Source organism: Pelobates fuscus, chromosome 10 (assembly GCF_036172605.1).
Source record: "Pelobates fuscus isolate aPelFus1 chromosome 10, aPelFus1.pri, whole genome shotgun sequence".
Taxonomy (NCBI): Eukaryota; Metazoa; Chordata; class Amphibia; order Anura; family Pelobatidae; genus Pelobates; species Pelobates fuscus.
The window spans coordinates 52,162,853-52,187,528 of record NC_086326.1 but is presented as its reverse complement, the minus strand read 5'-3'; positions in this window follow the sequence as shown (position 1 = coordinate 52,187,528).

Sequence of the window (24,676 nt, the reverse complement as noted above, 5' to 3'; positions counted from 1 at the left end):
CATAATGGAGGTTTTAAACCATGTCTACTAAACAGTGAGCAGTCACTGGCTGCTAACTGTAAAAAAAAAATAAAAAAAACAAGAAATAAGAAAAAACTTGAGAATAAAGTTAAAAAAGATCTGTCTATCCCCTCACAGTAATAATAAGGGGACTCAAATGTTTTTAAATCCTGTAAAATAAATGTTATACTTACCATCAGACATCTTCTTTCTTCTTCCATCTTTTTTTAGACTCAATAAAAGCAAAAAACAAAACAAAACATTAATTTACAACACTACTATAAAAAAAGTTTAAAAGTCGCTATTCACAAAAAAACGTGATGAAAAAATAAATATATTAACAGTTGATCCATTTAGGCCCATGGGGGCAATATTCCAGCGCAAGTCTTGAGCGTTTACAAGCCAACCAATCAGAACTCTCTGACTGAGCTTGCATAGAGTGGGAAATCTCCAGTTATTTAATTTACAGCCCACGGGTGGAGCACAGGAGAACCCGTGACAAGTCACCCTGTATTTTTTTGTAACTGGACAGCACAAGCTAGTTTTTAATTGCACTGAGCAGCCTCTGGCTGACCACTGTTCAGTAGACATGCACTCATCCACAGTGAATAGGAGCATATCTACTAAATATGGGGTTCATATTGGCTCCCCCATAATCTTTAAAATAGTTTGTGGTTTCTGCCATTAGAATTGAATCACAAGCTTTGTTCTGAAAAATTGAAGTATGATGTGTAGAATATTCGATTTCTAGACCGCGCCAACTTCCTTAAAAGCCTTTATCATCAGTTTAAAAGTCATTAACAATGCACATATGCATGTTATTTTGATATCACCCACATCAGTGGTCCATGAAATATTAAATATAAAATACACATATTCCTGTGTTTTGCATTACGTGGCTTTATGACTAATTTATCATATCATGATAAACTGTAATCAATTTACCATCACTATAAATATTGTTTTGAATACTCCGTTATATTGGTGAAATTAAATATACTCCTGCACAAACGAAATGAACCTCATCTATCTGTGTATGTCTACCTATCTATGATTTATACAGTTTGCATATAACCTGCCATATAGTCTTCAGCATGATTTACTATGACCAAAGTAACAGCTTCAATTGAAACACTAATAGGAGAATATATCAAGTTAGGCATGATTAAAAATCAGAATGTTGTAAATATTAATACAGCTCATCCATAGCATAGAAAAAAATAGATTTTTTTTTTTTTTTAAAAGTGTTTTAAAATACAGATATAAATGTAAACACTAGGGGGCAGCAGTTAAACTATAGGAAAACAAACAATGTAAGATACAAACTGTAGAAACTGTGTTGTCTAGTATTACTTATAAGGCAAATAATGAATGTCACATTTAAATATCCTCTCCAGGGTAATAGGTTTCCCCGTTTTCCAGTGTTCCTTGTGGTATTGGTCAGAATATTGACATGTGGAAAGAGAGGGGAGGGGAACCACATAAAAAAATCTTTCATAGAGTAGTATGTTTTAAAACCAATTTTTTTTTTTTTAATTAACATCTAATAAAAGCAAATAAAAAATATTAATATAAAATATAGATAAATTGGCGCAAAAATTTATAAATGCAAACAAATTAAATTCTGGTATGCAGCACCCGCTATACACCCTGGTAATAAGGTACAAAATAGTAAAAACAGAAAGTACCGGTGCGCAAACATTTAACAGAGACACCTCAAGTGTTCATATATTATAAAGTGGATTATATAGCTGGACTCTCACATTATATGTAAGTTGTATCAGCATATAGTAACCTGTGGAGGCTGTTTTTAGAGCTCCTGCATGTATTAGCATTTTTACCGTTCTTTGTACTCGCTGTTTGCCAAGTGTTACTTTCCAAGATCCTCTAGGTATCAGGTTGTAACAAAGCCCATTGATAAAGATAGAATTTCGGCAAAACACAGTTGGTCACCAGTATATCCATAGGCAAGAATCACATTGCCTGCATTAATTTCGAGCTAATTATCACCTCCATATATTTGGTCGATACCTACCTGGATACCTACCTGGATTTGTGGACACTTTGAGGCGCTGCTCCTCTCTTCCCATACATTACCTACTACTGACCAGAAAAGAGAAACTCTGGTTCAGGTTGTGCAAGCTGCCTATCTAAGTACTTAACAAGCGCTAGAAAGCTTGCACCTTGTGCTACTTCTGAACATATATGACACTATCTGTGCATTATTTCAGCGATTTGATCATGTTCTCAAATCTTACGCTGCATATTGCACCATCAATGCGTTTTTCTTTATAATGCCAGTTAGACATACATACATATATTGGCTTGCCTGACATTAGTGGGAGTTACATTACTGGGCAGAACATGCTATTAACGATTTAAAGGGACAATAACATAATTTTTATATTTACTAAAAACTAAAGATTACATATATATATAATTTTTCAATGGGTGTATACAGGTTTTTATAAATTAATAACCTTTTAATGCATTGTGGAGGGTCAGCTGGGGAGCCGGATTCCTGGTGGCCTGATGGGGGAGCTTTGTGGTCTGTACCAATATTGGGAAATGTTAAGTAGAATCAGATGGAAGGAAGCATGTGATTTAAACCGTTTTCTCTCCTTTAAAAATGGTTACATTAATAGCTTGTAAAGTTTGCAATACTGTGAAGCACAATACTATCTAAATATGAAAAAGTAAATAAGCGGAATTTGATATTATCTACCATTTGCACAACAGATAAACAATAATTGCTTTTTTATCGCAATCATTACTTTTAGAAGCATTGTGCCCAGAAAGCTTTGGAGCTAAACTACTGACATTACAACCATTCATGAAATATGCCAACATTTTGAATGTAATTTCAGCCCAGTCTCATCTGTATGCAGAAGGTCTGTATACTGGAATGATACATAGTATAGGAAGGAAGACGCTATTTTAATAATTATTTGAGTACAATTGCAAAGCAACATTTCAGTAATATCTACTTTATGACATATGTTTTGCGTTTTGATCTATGCCTGATTTCAGAAATATTTGATAACATCACACATGTCTCAATGAACAACAAAAGAAAAAAGAGACTTGCACTCAATCATAAAAATCACAGGGTGCTGATTGAGCATGGGTCAGCATACCCCATCAATAAGATATCAAAATAAAAAAATCTAGGCACTCACTGTGATAACTTCAAGCATCATTTAATGTATCCGGCAACATTTCGACCTGTACTCAGGACTTTCTTAAGCTTGATAAAGCCCTGGGTACAGGTCGAAACTTTGCCGTGTCCATTAAATCTGCTGGAAGTTATCACAATGAGCTCCTGAGAATTTTTTCTTTTGATATCTCAATGAACAACAAAAACACAAATGGCTTTGTAAATATACGTCCGTTGCTAGGTTTCAGAAAAACCCAGGGGCTTCTACAAATGGTAGTAAGGAAAACGGATTTGAAAGAGATGGAACGCATCAATTCCGTAAGTGGAACGCACATGAACCCGGAAGTACCAGCGGTGGAATGCATAAACGTGGAAGTGATTGTAACAGCGTCAGAGCCCGGAGTGGCAGATGAAACGGACTGACGCGATTGGTTTATGGGCAAAGGGGGCGGGTTTCACATACCCGTTTTCCGCGCCAAATTTCCTTTTTAAATGTGTATGGAGCTTGTATACAATATTGCACCTGAGGAAGACATATCTTGACGTCGAAACGCGTTGTGCTCGTTGTTGGCATTACAGAATTTTGAATGTAAGATTTTATATGCTTTTTAAATAAATTATACTCTTGTTATATTTCTAAATTGGTGTTTTGCCTATCCTATCCCTCTCATATTTTGAGGATCAAGCTCCAGCCTTTTGGACTTCATTGGAAATTTTTCCCTAAGTGATTCTACCTAAGCCAGTTTACCCATTAACAGGCTCCAACTCATGTGAGTGGGACCATATAGACTGCTATATTAAATCCACTTACTATTGCAGTATTACGCTATGATTTTTTCTGTTTCTTATGTATAGGATTCATTCCCATTGATACATATTTTACTGAGGTATTTATCCTTATTCTATACATTAATTTAAAGGACCACTCTAGTGCCAGGAAAACATACTCGTTTTCCTGGCACTAGAGTACCCTGAGGGTGCCCCCACCCTCAGGGACCCCCTCCCGCCGGGCTCTGGAGAGAGGAAGGGGTTAAACTTACCTCTTTTTCCAGCGCCGGGCGGGGAGCTTTCCTCCTCCTCTCCATCTTGATCGCGACGTCATCGGCTGAATGCGCATGCGCGGCAGGAGCCGCGCTCGCATTCAGCCGGTCGCATAGGAAAGCATTTACAATGCTTTCCTATGGACGCTTGCGTGCTCTCACTGTGATTTTCACAGTGAGAATCACGCAAGCGCCTCTAGCGGCTGTCAGTGAGACAGCCACTAGAGGATTTGGAGGCTGGATTAACCCTCATTATAAACATAGCAGTTTCTCTGAAACTGCTATGTTTATAAAAAAAAGGGTTAATCCTAGAGGTACCTGGCACCCAGACCACTTCATTAAGCTGAAGTCGTCTGGGTGCCTAGAGTGGTCCTTTAAGGTGGATACACCACTAATACATATTTCTGTGTACTTATCACAAGCGCTGCACACTTTCCTGTATTGTTTTGGCTTCTGCCATGATGAGCCCTACACTAACAGAGACCTCACTTTTTCATATTATGTCTCCTCCTCTTTACTCATGAATAGCATACTTCTTATGCTCTCTGGAATCTCAGTAAAAGCAAAAGCATAGCTGGGAACAAGCACTGGTTGCAAAGCCACTGTTCCCAAGCACCACCTCTCAACAGTCATCTGGTGGCACCATACATTCCCTATGTAGTCTTACAGAGCACTAACTACTGATCTTTGCATAATGTAAAATGATAAAGAACTAACAATACAATAAAGACAACAATGTGGGCTAAAGAGTCCAACATCATGCTGCAAAACCACCTCCCAGAAACACATATGGATGTGAGGGGTTTGAAAATATATGAGCTTTTTGTAGCACTTTGCCAAAAATACTGCAGAATCCAGGCACCAGAACCACTAACACCAATCAGTTAATGTGCTTATGGTGCTTACAGCCTCTCTTTAAAGCTAAATAGTATATGATACTGGATATAATGTATGTAACAACAAATACATGAATGTAAAAAAAAACAATGTGACAAACCTAAATTAGTTTGTTTCTATTAAATATATACATGTACCCAAAAAATAAAAAAATGACCATATTTTCCCCCTCTCTAATTCTTTATTTAACCTCTTTATTTCAACCACTTATGATCACAAAGGATGGAAACAAGTCCCTCTCTGAGTTTAATACAATGAACTTTGTTAAAATAAATACTTTCACGGCTATGTTATTATTCTTTTATTTTTATTTTTTTATACATCTATCACCATTTCATCCACAGCATCGCACAGATGAAACAAGGTCAACCTTGAAACATGAGATTCCATATTAGGAAACAAAATGTATGCTTTCCAAGGAAAACACTTAACAATCCACCATTTAAAGAGGTTGTGATATCAGATAGAATAGATTTTGTATCTTTTCAAAAGGGTTATAAAATTGTTTATTAAGGCACAGTCAATCACAATGCACCACTCATAAAACCTTAAGAAAACGCATTGACATCTATGTGCAATAAACAATTTGGGCGCTTTTGCATGACATTATTGCTGCCCTCTGGCTGGTAGTGCATTCAGTTGGTCACATTGAAGTTAGGAGCCTAATAATGTAAAGGTGTTACTAGGTGGGCCTTAATTCCTCCTGCCATCAAACTGTAGAAAAGTGCACTATTATTATTTTTTACAGCTGTTTTTTGTTGCTTTTAGTTTGCACTGAGCATCAGGTGTTTTTTTTAGTCAATGCATATGATCATCATATAGAATCATGGGTAGAATTTATCTTTTATGATTATTATAAGGGTATTACTTGCTTTGGGACCAGGCATTATGGGCCCTCTGGCCCAAATGAGTTATTTCCACATATTAAAAGTTAAAGAGGCAGTAGCTTTGCAAGCCCCCCATTTTGACTATAAACTCTCCAGCCCTGAAATGTGGGGTCAAGTTGGGGTGGGTATCAGACACTCTTAGTTAGCATGAGTCCTGTGACCAATCTTCTCTTTTTTGACTCTTCTGTCATTCTTAGGTGACTTTGCCTGAATACGGTCCTAGAGAAACATACTTGTTTCTTTCACACTCTAAATACATATTGTGGGATGGTGGTTGAGGAAGGACCACCCTTGGCCAATTCTGCCTTTTTTGATGCTAACGATCACCAATAATTGAAGATTATATTAGCTTTAGTGTACTAATAATCTTAATTTTAGTAATGACAGGAGGCGAATATTTGCATATCTTTCTTTACTGAAAACTCCAGCAGCATAGAAACAGTAACAACCAATCAGAGAAAAGATATGCTGCCCATAAAAGGGTCTGTCTATGACATCATTTCCTCTTTCTTTGAGGCGAAAAAAAGGTAACAGTCAATACATAAAATATCAACACAGATTAACAATTCAACAATATATAACGATAAAGAACTTAGGTAGATCCATGATGTGACGGAGTGGAAGACGATTCTTCGTCCCATAAAATGGATATTCACGCTGAAAGAAAAAGAAAAAGGTGAAAGGTTTCTGGCGTGGAAACGTGTCCGCATATCATAACCATTGTATAACTGAGCAATAATATATATTAAGATGCGAAATTTAAACCTAGGGCATCAAAGTATTATACTTAAACTTAGGTTATCAAGAACGGAACGTGAGAAACATGACCACAAAATCAAAGGAAAAAACTGATGATATATATAATCCATGCATAGCAAAGAACAATGCAAAAAACATATGCTAACATATACAGTAATAACCTGCATGCTTACCTGAGCACTAGGACTTAAACCTGAAGAAAAACAAAGTAATCTGGGGGGGGAAAGAAAAAACCCTAGGGCGGGAAATATTCGCCTCCTGTCATTACTAAAATTAAGATTATTAGTACACTAAAGCTAATATAATCTTCAATTTTACCACATGACAGGAGGCTTCATATTTGCATTTTTAAAGCTTAGGCCTAACCAGTGTGAAGGAAGCATGCGAAACCTGGCGGAAATAGAATGTCCGAAAAGTACTTTCCCTAGACCAGTCCGCGCAACGCATAATGTCGGTTAGGGAGGCGCCTGCCAAGAACGCTTGGGATGCCGCCGCCCCCCTAACTGAATGTGCTCCAAAGCTAGATTCGATTCCCACCAGTTGCAGTAACCAGCGAACCCATCTGGCCAGGGTGGTCGTAGACACTGGGCCGTGAGGTTTCACGTAGGAAATCAACAGTTGACCCGTCGGAAAGTGCCGGAGAGTGGCTGTGCTTTCTACGTATCTCCTAAGTGTCTTGACAACACACAGCTTGGGATCCGATTCAAAGTATGGATAGGATACAGAGGGCGTATCTGATTTAGTCCATCTCGTAATGGAAAAAGTGACTCCCTCTGGAGTGAGAGAGAAACCGTCCACGTCAAAGGCTCTAATGTCAGACACCCGTCGGAAAGATACAAGGCATAACAAAAGAGCCAATTTTGCTGAGAGTTGTTTCAGAGATAGAAACGGGTTGTCCGGCCAACCTCTCAGAAAGTCCAGCACTCTACTCACCTGCCAGAGGTTGGAATATTTGGGCGCTGGGGGTCTCGTCATTATAGCGCCTCGCAGCAGGCGACATACCAGTGGGTCTTGACCCACCGGTCTGCCTTGTACTGGGATGTGTGCCGCTGAAATGGCCGATCTGATCACGTTAAGGGATCTGAATGATCTACCAGTCGAGAAGAGATGGGCAAGATAGTTGAGTATCAGCGGGATAGGGGCAGTAAAGGGATCAGAATCCCTTTCCACGCACCAATCACTCCAGGCTGACCAAGCGGAAATGTAACATCTCCTGGTGCCCGGGGCCCACGAATGCCAAAGGAGGTCTTTAGTAGACTGCGATAGGCCGTGGACTGACCAGGATCCCCTGAAATCGTCCAAGCCACTAGTTCCAATTGGCCTTCCAGGACGAGGGGGTGAGGTTCCCCTCGAGGTCCCGACAGAAGGAGTGGGAAAGTCGGGAGCAGCACGGGAGTGTCGTGGGACATCTCCAGGAGGTCCGGAAACCACGGTTGACTCTGCCAGAGGGGCGTTATGAGTAGGGTCGAAGTCCTGTGGGTGCGTAAGTACCGTAGCACTCGTGGGATCATCGAGAATGGAGGGAAAGCATAGGCTCCGTGTGAGGGCCAGTCCTGCAGGAAAGCGTCCGCTGCTTCGCTCATCGGATCCGGAAGCCAGCTGTAGTATCTCCGTAGTTGGTGGTTGGTCCTTGAGGCGAACAGATCTATTGATAGCGGACCCATCCGTTGTCGCAGTGTCTGAAATATCTCTCTGTTGAGCGTCCAATCGCTGGTGTCTCTCCAGTGCCGGGAGAACCAGTCCGCCGTCAGGTTGGAAACCCCTGGGAGGTATTCCGCCTGTAACGTGATGTTCCTCTGCATGCAGAAGCTGTAGATGTCCTTCGTAGCTTCGGTCAGATCTTTGGACCTCGCTCCGCCCAGGCGGTTGATGTATTGTACCGCCGAAATGTTGTCCATGCAGAGCAGGATACAGCAGTTCGACTTGTCCTTGGCCAGGCTGCGTATGGCGGAGGAACCCGCGATCAACTCCAGGCAGTTGATGTGGAGACCGGTTTCCTCCCCTTGCCAGGGTCCCCCCGTGGAGGCCTCTGAGCAGTTGGCGCCCCATCCCCATAAACTGGCGTCCGATTCCACAATGAAGTCCGGGGAGGAGCAGAAGATCACCTTGCCGTTCCAGGCTTGTATGTGTAGCAACCACCATCGCAGTTCTGATCTCACCTCCCGAGTGAGTGGGATCCAGTGGTCGTAGGAATGTCCGGTGCGCAGGTATCCCGCTTTCAGCCGTTGCATGGCCCTGTAGTGTAGAGGGCCCGGGAATATCGCTTGAATGGATGAGGACAGGAGTCCTACAATCCGGGCGAGCATCCTGAGCGGTATTGAGTCCATCTTCAAGACTCGCCTGATTTCCTTCCTTATTGAGGCAATCTTTTTCGAGGGGAGGCGTAGTACGCATTCCCTCGAATCGATGTCGAAACCCAGGAACTGCACTGACTGGGATGGAGTGAGAGACGATTTTTGCATGTTCACCACGAATCCCAGGGACTCTAGTAAGTGAACTACAAAGTTCGTCTGCGATCGTAGCCTGGACGCGGATTCGCAAAAAATCAGCAAATCGTCCAAGTATACGAGACAGCGTATGCCTCTTGTACGGATGTGAGCCATCACCGGCCTCAATAGCTTCGTGAAGCACCACGGAGCCGAGCTGAGGCCGAATGGCAGGCAAGTAAATTGGCATACCCGTCCTCTCCATCTGAAGCGGAGAAACTGACGGTAACTTCTGTCTACGGGGACCGTGAGATACGCGTCTTTGAGGTCCAGGCGCGTAAACCAGTCGTTCTTGACGAGAAGGTCTTGTAGAAGATGGATGCCTTCCATCTTGAAGTGTCTGTAGGCCACAAAGGCGTTTAGTTGTCGGAGGTTGATAACCGGCCGATACTCACCTGTTTTCTTCTTTACCAAGAAGATATTGCTTATAAAGCCTCCCCCGTCTGGCGCGTATTGAACCGCGCCCTTCTCGAAGAGCGAGTGGATCTCCTCGTCCACCAGTCGGTTTTGTTCTGCCGACATGCGTATCGGGAGGGGGAGAGCGGTTTGGACAGGTTGCGCGGTAAAGTCTATCACGAAACCGCGCACCGTCTGGAGGACCCAGGCGTCTCTGGTGATCCGTGTCCAGTTCTGGAAAAAAGAAGACAGGTTGCCTGCAATAAACTTTGGGACAAATGTTCGTATGGAGGGACTCACCATTATTGAAGCGGCCGCGTCCGCGGCTCCTGAAACCTCTGGACCTTCCTGCGCCTCGAAACGTAGAAGGCTTTTGCGAGGAGGACGGGAAGAAGGTTGGCGTCTGTTGGAACGCCCTGGAACCTGAGGTCCAAAATCGGCTGGCGGCACGGTTCCGCTGTCGGCCAGCCCTTCCAAAAACACCTCTTGCGGGATGAGTGTGGAACACTTGTCTGAGTGAGGTCTGGGCCTTGTTTAAGGTCGTGAATAAATTCACATGTCGCTTCAGCTCAGTAATGAAGGCATCGCCTTCCTTGGCTCCCAGTTCCAGGAGCTTGCTGTCTATTCTGATCAGAGCCGATCTGCGTCTCGCGACGCAAAGCGCTGCGTTGGCGTTGCCCAGCAGACATATTGCGCGTTGGGCCCATTCGCGTATGATATGGGGGTCCAGCAGCGATCCTTGGCTGAGGGCCATGTCAGCGTGATACAGCATCTTAGCTATGGGACCCAGCAGGTCCAGCACTTTGTCTTGTGCCGCCTTGATGCCCTTTTCAACCCCTTTGCGCGGGTCTCTGCCCGAGCGTGACATAAAGGCTACCATAGTATCATCAAATTCTGGCGTTAGCGCCACCTTGTCGGGGATCAGGGGCCTGGGGCATTCGGCCCGGAGGCGCGTCCGTACCTCCTTCTCCAATGGCTTGCGCAGCCAGTAATGAATACATTTTGCCAGATGTTCTGGCAGTGTCCACTCTGAGGAGCGAGGGTGTCGGATGGTGCGTGGGTCAAACAACGGCAACCCCTGTTCGTCCATAAAGACGCCATCCCCGGACGGACCGGCGGAGTGGCTGTCATCGGCCTCTTTGTCCAAGAAGGTCTCCTTGACATAAGTCGAAGAAGTGGGTGGCAGGTCCTGCCATTCCTCGTCGTCTGAGGGTGAACCCTCCCATTGCCATTCATCCACCACATTCAGGCGATGTGGATCGTAGGCGTCGTCCTCGTCCGAGGACAGGGGTGTGCAGGGTGCGGGTTGTTGGTCCGCGCCCTTGACCCGTTTGGCGGGCATCTTGCCCTTCGCCTTGGCGGAGGGGGGGCTCAAAGGCTTCCTGAGTCGCTTGGCCTTGGACGTCTCGGAGCCCGACGCTTCCATGCGTCCCGGAGGGCTAGTATCACCACGGCTGTGGGGGAGGGCTCGCAGGAGAGCCTTTTCCACAGAAGCCGCCACGGCGGCATTGATCATGGCTTGAAAGTCTGTGTTTTGCGTATCTTCCATGACCAAATGTAGCGTCAAACCTGTGGGGCGAGAACAAGGTTCAGTGGGGAGAACCGTGTGGTTTATTGTTTGCAAACATAGACAATATTGTCGTGTATAGAAGGCTTTTATGCACGTATTTTATCCAAAGGGCTAAGCATAAGAATTAGGTACGCCCTAGTGCATATTCTCGGGGTTCACCCCGGGTGGCGTGCCGTGGTAACCAGAGGACACCCACATCAACCAAAAAGGGGGGGGGCTGTATCGCCCTGCATGCGTGTCTGGGGGGTCACCCCAGGTGGTGTGCCATGAAAAAATACCCAGAGGACACCCACATAAATTTCACCCTTGGGTGCAGTAACGTAACAGTGTTGTGAAGTATTTTCTCCCTCAGGGAGAAAAGAAGGCACCAAACAGTAATATGTAAATATAACTATCCCTGCACGGCAGTGCAGGGGTTGGGGAGAAAGGAGACCGGGGAGTCACCCTGAGGGTGGTCCCCGGTGTCGTTACGGCGGTCGGTGAATACCGAACCGCAGAGAGAGGCCGCCGCGGATCTCGCGATAACCGCGAGATCCAAGATGGCCGCCGGCCGCGTGGGGAAGAGGATCCCGCTCGCGGCCGCGAGCGGTAAGGAAAACGCGGCGGAATAGAAAAAACAAGAATAAACACACGTATACAAATTAAATCAGTACACAAATAAAAACAGGTACACAGTAAAAAATCTTTGCACAAGGCAAAATACTCTGACCTGTTGATGGCTGGAGCAGCAAAGAAAGAGGGAATGATGTCATAGACAGACCCTTTTATGGGCAGCATATCTTTTCTCTGATTGGTTGTTACTGTTTCTATGCTGCTGGAGTTTTCAGTAAAGAAAGATATGCAAATATGAAGCCTCCTGTCATGTGGTAAAATTTTGTTCTGCTACTTTATTAATTTTTTTAAAAACGTGTTTATTTATCTTTGGAAAAATTAAAGAGTGATGAAGTTGCCTTTGTTATGTACAATCAGACTCCCTTTGATTTGAAAGGACCATGCAGCAGTTTTGAGGCTTATACCCGTCCTTTAAGGAATTATAGTTGCCAACCTCTTTTCACACTCACAAGCTGAATTCCCATGGAATGCAGTCCACTAATGAAAGGATAATGAAAGCTCTGATGAAGTGATCTGTGATCACGAAACGCGTAAGGCGGCATCTCCACACATCGGTTCCTGTGAGAAAGCATCTTTGAAACGCATCCCAAGCCGCAGTGGAACGCACAGGGCTAGAATCCAGTGTAACTCAGCACGAGCAAGTCCGTTTTCACTTCAGTCCGGCCGGCAAGAAAGTGATTTAAACATCTTCGGACCCAAGTCTGTTCTACCTGGTATTGATGCAATTTCTTTTTTTTGCTATTCTCTTTTATGGAACTTTTATATTTCGTTTATTATTAGGACTACAATATTTGTAGTCTTTTTTTATAGTATTTCTTGTGCTTTTTGTGACTGTTTTATGTACTAATAAATTTTAAATGGCACTCTGTCTGTAGCACTATATTTTTATCATACATTCATGTTTTAACCCTTTGTGGGATACCCTTTCGTTTGGGTTATATTTACAGTGGTATATCTACCTATCTTAGATTGTAATTACAGCCACTTGTGGATTTTACCTACCTGATACCATAGAAGGTCTTAACCTAATTAGCTGTCACCACTATACTCACATCACTAGTGAGTTTTATGGACTATTTAATTTGTATTTTTTATTTATATTTCTGATTTAAACTTTTTATTTCTATTTTATTTCTTATTGCAACTCAATTGGCAATTAACATATTGTGAACCTTTCCACTGAGTCCTGTATCTATTATTGATTAACTTCAATAATCTTTTCCTTGTTTTTATATTGTTTAACCCCTGGTGGTGGTTATTTTTTACAAGCGATACAGTGGTTATGGTAGTCATATCCAGTCCTGACATCTAACTTTAGAGAATTATTCTACCAATATTTGGAGTTTATCCACCATCTAGTTTTTGTTTTCACTAATGAAAGGATAACTACACCTAGAAAGGAAGATTCAATTGTAAAAACTAATTGGGACATGCAATTGATAAAATAAAACCATACTTGAGAAAGGCTCATTAGAACCAAAACAGTGTTCCCTTTATTAGCTAAATCTTCCTTGTACCCTTTTTAATTTGTGCCCAGTACTTTTTATTGCTGAAGTTGAGAGTGGTACCTGCTCTGGGTTGGAGCACTCATGCGGTCATTTAGCATGTGGCTTCTCGTGTTCCGAACACATCTTGATAATTGTTAAAATAATCATAACAACAAATCCTAGTCACAACAACACATGTTCTGTTGGATTTTCCTTATTTGAATGTTAGCCTCCAAAAACCTAGATGCTGCTACAAAAACAATTGCTGCTGTAATACATAGTGCTTAAAATGTGAACAGTGAATACCAATTGCACAAAAAAAGCACATTACAAATAAACATTATATCTAATTTGGGAATCCATTTGTGCAGTTATGAAATTTGCCAGCAGCTTGCAAATTGTTTAGTAAATTACTACCTGTGTCCAATGTAGAAAGTAGTATTTTTTTGTTAATGTCTCATTTATTTGACTTCATGAGTGGATGACTCTCTAAATGTGTAGTTTTGTTTTTGTTGTTGTTTTGTTTCTTTGGTCTTTTTTTTACCAGCTTCAATTTCATAAGGTCGTTCGATCATGCCACAGATTATCCCGACACTGAATTAGCATTGAATTTAGCTGTTGAAAATATGTCAATATGGGTTATTGAGCCACAACACAAAAAAAAAAATCTTTATATCTGGCGTAATATTTACCGATATAATTAAAAGCATCAATCATAGGCCAATAAACTATAACATCAAAAACACATGGAAAAATACTTGGATACTGCAGACTTGTTTAGCTATGATATGGATGTGCATTGTTTAGTTCATTTTTGTTTCTTTTGTCAAAATGTTAAAAAAAAATGCTTTTCTTTTGCAGCTTGGAACTTCATCTGTTCTAAATAGAATGTAATTATATTTTCAAATCAATTTTTATATGAAGATATCAACATTCTCCATTTAAAAAAAAATGAAATGTAAAAATGATCTTTATGAAGAAATATGATATGATTTATATGGATATATACTATTACTTTAAAGAGGGCCCAACACCTCTGCCACAAGTAACGCCTGCAAAACAGACTCTATGCTTCGGTTTGGTGACCTCTCTGTCTCTGCCGTATATCTGATGATTCACATAACAGTGTCTATGTAAATTTGTTCTAAGTACCCTACCACTGTATTCAACTATCACTGCCTGCATTTTCAATGTAAACATGTACTTGTTGAATAAAAACATCTTTCGGATTGGTCGCTGGGTTCAAAAGCAGTCCCACAGCAACAAAGATCAAGGTGATCTGCAGTGCTGTATCACAGAGCTCCAAACAATGCAAAGTGTGTGAGTATCACAGAGCTCCACACTGCTGGGTTTAAATATAACGTAGGAAATCTAACTGCCCCTTATTAGTGCTGGTGCTGACTGTGCTGGTTTAATATCTAATTTAAGCGATCTGGATACACATTATCAGGACAGGCTCAGTCAGTGCTGAGCTTAAATGTAGTGTTGGGGCTTATGACAGCACAATATTAGGACAGGCTTAAGCAATGCTCACCCTATTCTCCCACCCCTACCATAACGGGCTTTCACCTTGCCCCCTTAGTCTACACCACATAAATATATTTTCTACACAGAGATTTCAAGTGTGTCAAACTTGTATTGCATTGCAGACTATTTTCCTTTTTTATTCCAATAAAATGATGAACAAAATAGTTGCATTTCGTAAACTAAAATTAAGAGTTTTGTATCATGTATAGTATATTGATCTTTATAACCTTGTCTTCTCTCGTCAAATACTTCACATACATAATGTATGCCATGACATAGATTATCTCATTCAGGATTAATTGGTACAGACATCACATCTCTTTAGTATCAGCAAAGGATAATGCCTTTCTTTAGCCAGTGATTAATCATGAAGAAAAAAACATGTTTGACACATGTATGTACACATGTACTGGGCAAGAAGAATGGTTTCCATTTATCAAACCTGTTGAAGGTGAACATTTGAAGAAGGGAAACAAGTGTCTTGTTAACTAGATGCTCATACAATTGTTTCAGAAACAATGTAACCAGTTCGACCTTGGAGAACAATGTTTTATAGCAATTGATGCAGTAAGCTGCTACCCCGATGGAAAATAAGATCTCGTATTGCTAATATAGAAACAGACAAATGTGCACATGGTGTTTTGAGAACATTATCTGATAAAGGTAGATGGACAAATTAGTTTCTGCACAGTTTATTTTCAATAAGTGGGCTAATATTCCATGAACATTGAGCTCCAGAGCAATTTCTGCTCAATGGAACTTTAGATCGATTTTAAAGGGACACTGCACTCACCAGAACCCCTGCAGCTTAATGTAGTGAGTCTGATGTCTATAGCTTGTCCCTGCAGGCTTTTCATTTTTCTCTAAGAAAAGCAGCTTTTACATTACTGCCTATTAACACTCAGGCGGCCACTAGAGTTTCTTCCTAGTCCAATGCTGCCCATTGTTCAACACTGCCATTCAGCATGGAGATGCTGAATGTTCCACTTAGAGATGCATTGATTCAGTGTATGTCAATGAGGAAATTGGCACAGTGCAGTGTTTTGCATTGGATTGGCTGAGATTGTATGGGCTGGGATCATTAAGACTAATGATCTCAGCCATGGAGGCTTAGCTAGGCAGGCAAAGCCAGCCAGGAATTGGATTGACTGAGATCATTAAGACTGATGATCTCAGTCATGGAGGCATAGCCAGGCAGGCAAAGCCAGCCAGGAATTGGATTGACTGAAATCATGGAGGTGAAACCAGACAGGGCCAGCTGTGGCAAGATTGTTGTGGTGTGGTCAAAAAGGTGAGTAAAATCAAATTTTTACTGAGATTGGAGGGGCGGCCCAGACAACCAAACAGCCACTTCAGGACTTTAGTGTCAGAAATACATGTTTGCATTCCTGAAATTATAGTGCTCCTTTAATGTTCACTAGTTGGACAAAAGCTGCAGCAGGTACATATCTACAAAATGTCTCTGTCTTTCAAAAATGAGTCATCATCGAGATCACTATTTATTTATTATAGATTCATGTTGCTTTCGTACAGCGCAGCCCTTGCCCTCGCCAAACAGTCCTACTTTTCCTCTCTCATTAGTTCATGCTCCCGCAATCCCAGACGTCTCTTTGACACTTTTAATTCCCTTCTCCGCCCTGCTGTGGTCACCCCCCAAACTAACCTTACAGCTGATGGCTTTGCATATTACTTTACTGACAAGATTGAACAGCTAAGGAAAGAATTCTCCCCTCCTTGCCGTTCTCTTTCTCAACCACACATAAATCATGCTTTCCCTACCCTTCAGACTTTCTCCCCAGCTACTGAACAAGAGGTGGCTGCACTTCTCCATTCCTCTCGCCCCACCACTTGCCCACTTGATCCTGTCCCATCTCACCTCATCAGATCTCTCTCCCCTTGTCTTGTGCCTATCCTAACACACATCTTTCACTGCTCTCTCTCTTCTGGCACTGTTCCTGCTGACCTTAAACATGCCACTGTAATACCTATCCTGAAAAAAACATCTCTTGACCCGTCCTCCCCCTCGAACTATCGTCCCATATCCCTGCTCCCTTACTCATCAAAGCTTTTGGAAAGACTTGTCTTTACCCGTGTGTCTCACTTCCTTAATTCCAACTCTCTCCTTGACCCTCTTCAGTCTGGCTTCCGCCCTCTCCACTCTACTGAGACCGCTCTTATCAAAGTGACTAATGACCTAATCTCCGCTAAATCCAAAGGTCCCTACTCCATATTAATTCTCCTTGACCTCTCTGCTGCCTTTGACACAGTTGATCATTCTCTCCTCCTTCAAACTCTTCAATCACTCGGTCTCTGTGACTCTGTCCTCTCTTGGTTTTCCTCCTATCTCTCCCAACGCTCATTTAGTGTCTCCTTTTCCAAGGATACCTCCTCCCCTCGCCCTGTCTCGGTTGGAGTTCCCCAAGGCTCTGTCCTTGGTCCCCTTCTATTTTCTCTTTATACTGCCTCTCTTGGAAAACTTATTGCCTCTTTTGGATTCAACTACCACCTGTACGCTGATGACACTCAGATATACCTCTCCTCACCTGACCTCTCCCCGGCCGTCCTGCAACGTGTCACTGCTTGCCTCTCTTCCATCTCTGACTGGATGTCGTCACGCTTTCTCAAACTTAACCTCTCTAAAACTGAACTCCTTGTCTTTCCTCCTCCTAATACTGATCCTCCTCTCTCACTCTCCCTTCAAGTCAGTGATATCCACATAAGTCCATCCCTACAAGCGCGCTGTCTTGGCGTCATACTTGACTCTGGTCTCACCTTTGAGTCTCACATCCAGTTTGTTGCCAAGTCCTGTAGGTTCCAACTCAAAAACATAGCCCGCATCCGCCCCTTTCTTACGCAAGATGCTACCAAGGAGCTTGTCCATGCTCTAGTAATTTCCCGCATGGATTACTGTAACCCTCTCCTGATTGGTCTTCCCAAAAGCCGTACTGCCCCGCTACAGTCTGTAATGAATGCTGCAGCTAGACTGATTTTCCTATCCAGTCGGTCCTCTCACACCTCGCCCCTCTGCCAGTCCTTACATTGGCTCCCTGTATCCTATAGGAGTCAATTCAAAGTGCTAACCCATACATTTAAAGCACTGAACAATTCCAGCCCCTCTTATATCTCTTCACTGATCCAGAGGTATGCCCCTCCTCGTACCCTCCGCTCTGCCCGCGACCACCTCCTGACCGCTGCTCGCACCCGTACGGCCAACTCACGCTTGCAGGACTTCTCACGGGCGGCTCCTCTCCTATGGAATAACTTGCCTACTGCCATCAGACTCTCCCCTAGTCTTCAATCATTTAAGAAGGGCCTTAAATCCCATCTCTTCAGGAAAGCGTATGGCCTCCCAGAGTAATCTCTCCCTTACATACCTGTCTCTTGCTCTCCTATGGGATAGTGCTTTGCTTCACTCCTACTTGATATTTCCTATCCTAATGTTTCTAATACCCCACCTCCTATAGACTGTAAGCTCATTTGAGCAGGGTCCTCTTCAACCTATTATTCCTGTAAGTTTTCTTGTAATTGTCTTATTTATTGTTACATCCCCCCCTCTCAAAATATTGTAAAGCGCTACGGAATCTGTTGGCGCTATATAAATGGCAATAATAATAATAATAATAATAATTTCATCTATAGATTTTGCATTGTGCTTTCCAGAAATACATAGTTCACTATTATTTTTTAAGGAAATCCTGGAGTCATCCTGTATTGTTCTCCTGATGCTTCTGTTCCTTCCAAGTTATAGTATACCTTTAGAACAGTTTTAAAGGGGAACACTGTAAATATGATTCAGGTATCCAGACTACATTTTACTCAGGAAATAAAGAAACTTGATACATTTTGTGAAAGCAAGATGAGTACTTTGCTTGCTTACGATGGTGCCTTATATATTGAGCTGTCCCTCAGACTTGTAATGTCATGTTTTCTTTAGTTAATAATCTTCATTCATTTTCTGTCTACCTTAACACTAATCTATGACTTCAAGAGTGGAAGAGAACTCATATTTGCTTTTTGCATTTATTTTTGCAAATGGAAAGTACTGTGGAGGCTGACGGCACTTAAAGGAACCAACATTGAGCAAACAGAGGGAACTTGATCCATTGTATTGGCAAGTAAAAAAATAAATCAGTGAGCAGCTGATAGAGGTTTCTACGAGGCAAGCACTGAGGCAGAGACTGAAAGTAGAGAAGTCACTCGGACAATGTAAAATTCAATCCCAAAACAACTATCACAACTTCTGCTGAACCATCTATGGATCCTACCTTGAAGATACATTGTTGGACAATGCTTATAATTGCCGCTAGGGATGTAGACTATACCATATGACTCTCTTGTTCTCTAGTCTCTACATGTCTTCTTGATGAGGACAGGATGGATCAATGAGATGGTAATGGGCACAGTTTAATCTAGACACATAATCTTGGCTAAATCATAGACACTAGTCCATGTGACACAAATATCAATCAAACAAAACTAGAAGTGAGGAAACTGAAGAAAGAAATAGACGGTAGTTACAATCATATTTGTTGATACTTTTGGTATTGTGTAATGAAAATAAGACACCTGACACTGGTTGAGCTGCATTATTTGAGACTACATTTATACAGATATGGAATAACAATTTCTATAATGATGTATGGTTGATGCAGAGCTGCATCACTTGAACGTATAATATTCATACAGAGTACATTGCATGACATTCAATTGTCTTGACTGCAGTCTTTTCTTCTGTTTTTCCACTAAGATAAAACCACTGGCTCGATATTTATTCAAACAGTATTCTCTTTAAAAACGTGATTTAGAATGTTAATGCCTTTACCATGTTCATAATTTTAGATCTAAGAAAGATGAACCGTGAAAGATACATAGTTTGCAAAGCAAGCATTAAAGGTCAACCATGTAACTTTGAGATGATCATTATTTTAAGGCACTCCTGCACTTGCTAATCTCACATGTGCCCTGAAATTAGTGAACGGGTTCTTTTAAATGCAGGGCAGTCTATTCCCAGCCCCCTGTCATGTAACTGCTCTGATTGGCTGTGGGGCAATAATGTAGGCAGGAAGTCATTTTTTTTTTCAAGTAACTACTTAGAGCAGATTATGGACACCAATACCATGAACCTCTCAACTAAGCAACTCTGGTAGAGCTATTCAAATGCTCCAATTAACAGAAGACCTCCTAGGATCTCTTGTTTGCAACTCTCACTGAAAGGAGCTAAGTTGTGCCCTCTGCTGCTTGTGGCATTATGGAGACACATACATTTCAAGTCTGTGAAACGCAAGATGGAACGCACACGCTGAACGTGATGACGTCACCAGGAAAAACACCGCGGCACACGCGATGACGTCACCAGGTTCCATGCCGCGAAAATTGAAAACCAGCTGACGAACATTTCGGACTAAATGGGGATGTATATAAGGACTGGGAGGGGGGATATGTTTTATGCTGCTATTACGTTTTTGCACTTTACTGCACCAAGTCCCTGAGGAAGTCCATATTCAGGACGAAACGCGTAGGACGTGCATGGTGACAAGCCGTTTGTTTTATACTGATATGTAAGTCATTAAATACTGTTTTATCCAACTCTGGAAGTGTACTACATTTGTGTATATATCTTTTTCTTTTGAGATACATACATTCTGCTCTGTGAGGAACCTGTGAGGAGGGACAACATATTGGACACTGAAAGATACCACTCAAGGCTTTTTTAATTCTGCAAATCTGTGAGTGACCAATTGTAACTATAAATCAGTGCCAGTCCCCACACAGTTAAACGCTATGTTTCTTTATTGTATTTATATTTAGCAGATTTTCCCCTATCTATGTGCATATATCTATTGAAGACAAGAGGAAGTCTTCGGGGAGTTATCGGGATACTTCACCTGAAACATTAAGGGAAGTCCTGGTTTGCTTTGAATCACATTATATTATTTTTTTATTCACTGGGTTGTGTTCACATATATTGTTGTTTTTGGTATACATTTCAAGTGATGGTTCCGAAGCCGACATGGTAATGTCCAGGTATTGTAACTGATTTTAACTAGGTATGTTCCTTTAATTGGCCCACCCACTCCACCTAAACCTTTTAGTTGTTTAAATCAAAGACATTACTATACTGGGGAATGTTATCGAACACTACTTTTCATAAGTAAGGGACATAAGTAAGGAACATCCGGCTATCTTTATAAATTCAAAGATAAAGTGCACAGCACATGGGAAAAACTGCAGATAAATACATCCTACCTGTCCATTAAAAACAATAAATGTTTCTTTAGGTAAAATGTAAGTTATTGTAGGAATATGACTTTTTTAAAAAAAAATTGACAAGTCTCCACTAGGAGAAAAGCAAATTCAGAACAATTCAGGTCTTGAAAGGGTTAAGTCTGTGATACAACTCAGTGAATTGACTTCCTGTCAACACTCAAATAGCAATATACTTAAAGGTTAGACAAAATTATAAGACATTTTTCATTATATATTGCCTTTAAAGAAAAAAAAAAAAGATTATAAAATAATATAATCAAGTATCCACTTTATAAAGCCTGGTATATAAAGCATCGTATCACATTTATAAAATGACCTTTTCTTCAATGTCATTTATGTATGTTTTTCACAATATTGTATCGCCTTTGCAACAATATATTTTGTTATGAAATATACTGACATTGTCTCTGATAGCGTTACTTAAGTTTAAATAATACGCGCACGTCCCAGCTGTTCTTGATCCTTTAAAGTCTATCCATTGAAGCAATATTATATTGTACAGTGGAATAGTTTGTAACATTTCCAAGAAATGAGAAATCTGTTGCCAAGCAACAAACCAAAATTCATGATCCTATTTTATCCCAGATGAAAACCTTAAACCTTTGAAATAGTATAATATGCAATTCAAAGAGAAATTAAATATACTCTGTATGACAAGAATTATCTTAATCCTCTTAGATTCAAATTGATAATTTTGTTCCTTTCATTTTGACCAATAAAATGTATCTGTATGTTATGATTGTTGTCTATTTTTTCACTCCACAGATCTTGTGAGTTTTTCTTAAATTACAGTGTATAGGAATGTTGTCATTGTTATCGTAGCTTCCTTGTAATGTTTGATAACTCCTGGCCTTTTTGTGACATTTACTTTATAATATGTGATTTACTCACAGCAATAAGCGTTAAGGTGATTTATCATCCAAGAAACAAAATGTAAGCCAAAATATTTTTGTTGGGAACAATCGCTAAATTAGTCGATTCAGCTATTTTGGTCAAAATGTTGAAGCAAGTCTGACAACTCACTACAAATCACTGTTTAATAAAGAAAATGCTATTGGATAAAATACAATCCTACATTAGTAAACAATCAAAAAAAAAATTCTGATTTCATCAACAATTGTGGGACAATTTTCTAAATGATCCCAATTTTACAGCCAGTAATTTTTCCAAAGTCAGAACATGTAAATAACTGACTTAGAGGGATACCCTAAGCATCAAAGCAACTTTAGTTTAATGAAGCAGTTTTAGTGTATATACAATTCTCTGCCAATTATTATTATTATTATTATTACTGGTATTTAAATAGCGCCAGCTTATTCCGCAGCGCTTTACAATAAGATTAGATAAATCACATTTGTTTCTGCTGCCCTAGTCACCCCACCTCCCCCCCCCCCCCCCCCCCCCCGGCGTGATTAAAACAAAAATGGTTTCATTTTCAATCCCTACAGTGTGTTTATTTTAGAAGTTTTTATCTCCTGCTCTGATTATTATTATTTTTAATATTATTATTATTTATATAGCGCCAACAAATTCCGCAGTGCTTTACAGTGGGTGGACTAACAAACATGTAATTGCAACCAGACAAGTTGGACGCACAAAGGCAGGGAGGTGAGGGCCCTGCTCAATGAGCTTACATGCTGGAGGGAGTGGGGTATTGTGACACAAAAGGTAAGGATAGTATTAGAGAAGTAATGACAGTTGCAGGAGATTAATCAGTTGGGAGCTATTTACAGTTTTATTGATAAGCCTTTGTGAATAAGTGAGGTTTTAATGATTTTTTTTAAGTCTTCAGCAGAGCATATGGGCCTAGTTTGGACATACTTGTGTATTAGGGGGGGTAGATAGGTGGGAACAGCATTATGTAGAGATTTGAAAGCAAGAACCAGAATTTTAAATTGAGCCCATATCTTATGGGAAGCCAATGTAGGGACTAGACATGTGCAACTCGTTTCGTTCCGAATGTCAATTAAGACAAATTTCGGGCAATTCGATCATTCGGATACTTCCGAATGTCCGAATAGCTGAATTGTCGAAGTACCGAATTGCTGAAGTCCCAAAGTTCCGAAATTGACGAATATCCTAAGTGCAGAAGTTCCAAAGTTCAGAAGCACAGTATTGACGAAGTACTAATATACCTACCCAGTGGAAGAATGAAGAATGTTACACTGTATACAAGTTTAAATAAAAAGTATACAAACATAGCCAGGATTCAGCTGTAAGCATTTGCAACACTTACTACAATCAAGTAACACACATTCATATAAAATGTAAGATACTTACCCAGTCAATGGAATGACAGGAATGGATAAGTAGATAACTCCCTAAATCCCACGGTATTAGGGAGCTATCTACTAAAAGGCTGAAAGACCTAAATTGGTCTTTCAGCCAAATTTACTAATACTAATTACTTAGTATTAGTAAATTATGCAAATAGGGGCATGTCTAGTAAACAGTGAGCAGCCTGTGGTAAAACAAAAGGGGGGGACCTGTTGTCCTCCCCCTGGCCCCCACCCCTGAGCAATGGATGGGGGCCCTAAAGTAAAATAAGGGGGGGACCTATTGTCCTCCCCCGGGCCCCCACCCCTAAGCGGCAGGTGGGGGCCCTAAAGTATAATAAGGGGGGACCTATTGCCCACCCCACAGCCCCCACGCCTAAGCGGTGGGTGGGGGCCCTAAAGTAAAATAAGGGGGGGCCTATTGTCCTCCCCCTGAGCGATGGGTGGGGGGCCCTAAATACCAATAAGGGGGGGACCTATTGTCCTCCCCCAGGCCCCCACCCCTGAGCGGCGGGTGGGGGCCCTAAAGTAAAATAATGGGAGGGACATCTATTGTCCTCCCCCTGGGCCCTCACCCCTGAGCGGCGGGTGGGGGCACTAAATAAAAATGTAACCCCCCAGGTGACTAGGGGTCCCCAAACCCCTAGTCATCCCGCCTCCTAAAAAAATAACCCCTACCTACCCCCCTCACCCTAAAAATAGTGAGGGGGGACCAATAACTAGATACCTGTAAAAAAAAAAAAAAAACTTACCATTTGATGTCTTCTTTCTTCTAAAATCTTCTTTTTTTAGCCCTAAAAAAGGCCAAATAGAAATCCATAATAACCGTCGCACTTTGAAGAAAAAAAAAAAACAGAGCGCAAAAAAAATTATCCATCTTCACCCATGGAAGGCTCTGCGCAGACTGAGCTTTGCAGGACGCGGGAAGGCTTATAAAACCTTGATCTGCCCTGCAATTAGGCTCAGAGCACTCTGGTTGGTTGGTTTAAGCCATCCAATCAGAGTGATCTGACAGGTAAATTAAGAGACTGACAGGTAAGTCTCTACATTTACCTTTCACATCACTCTGATTGGTTAGCTTGAAATCCAGCCAATCAGAGAGTTCTGTGTCATTTTATACAGCGTGGGACAGTTCTTTGGAATTTTCCCACGATGTGTAATTTAAGGGGACTAGAAGTTCAGTTTTGGACAAGTTGAGTTTAAGGAAGTGGGCAGCCATCCAGTTAGAAATAGTAGAGAGGCAGTCAGAGACACTATTTAAGAGGGGCGGGGAGAGATCAGGAGAGGAAAGATGGATTTGCGTGTCATCTTCAAA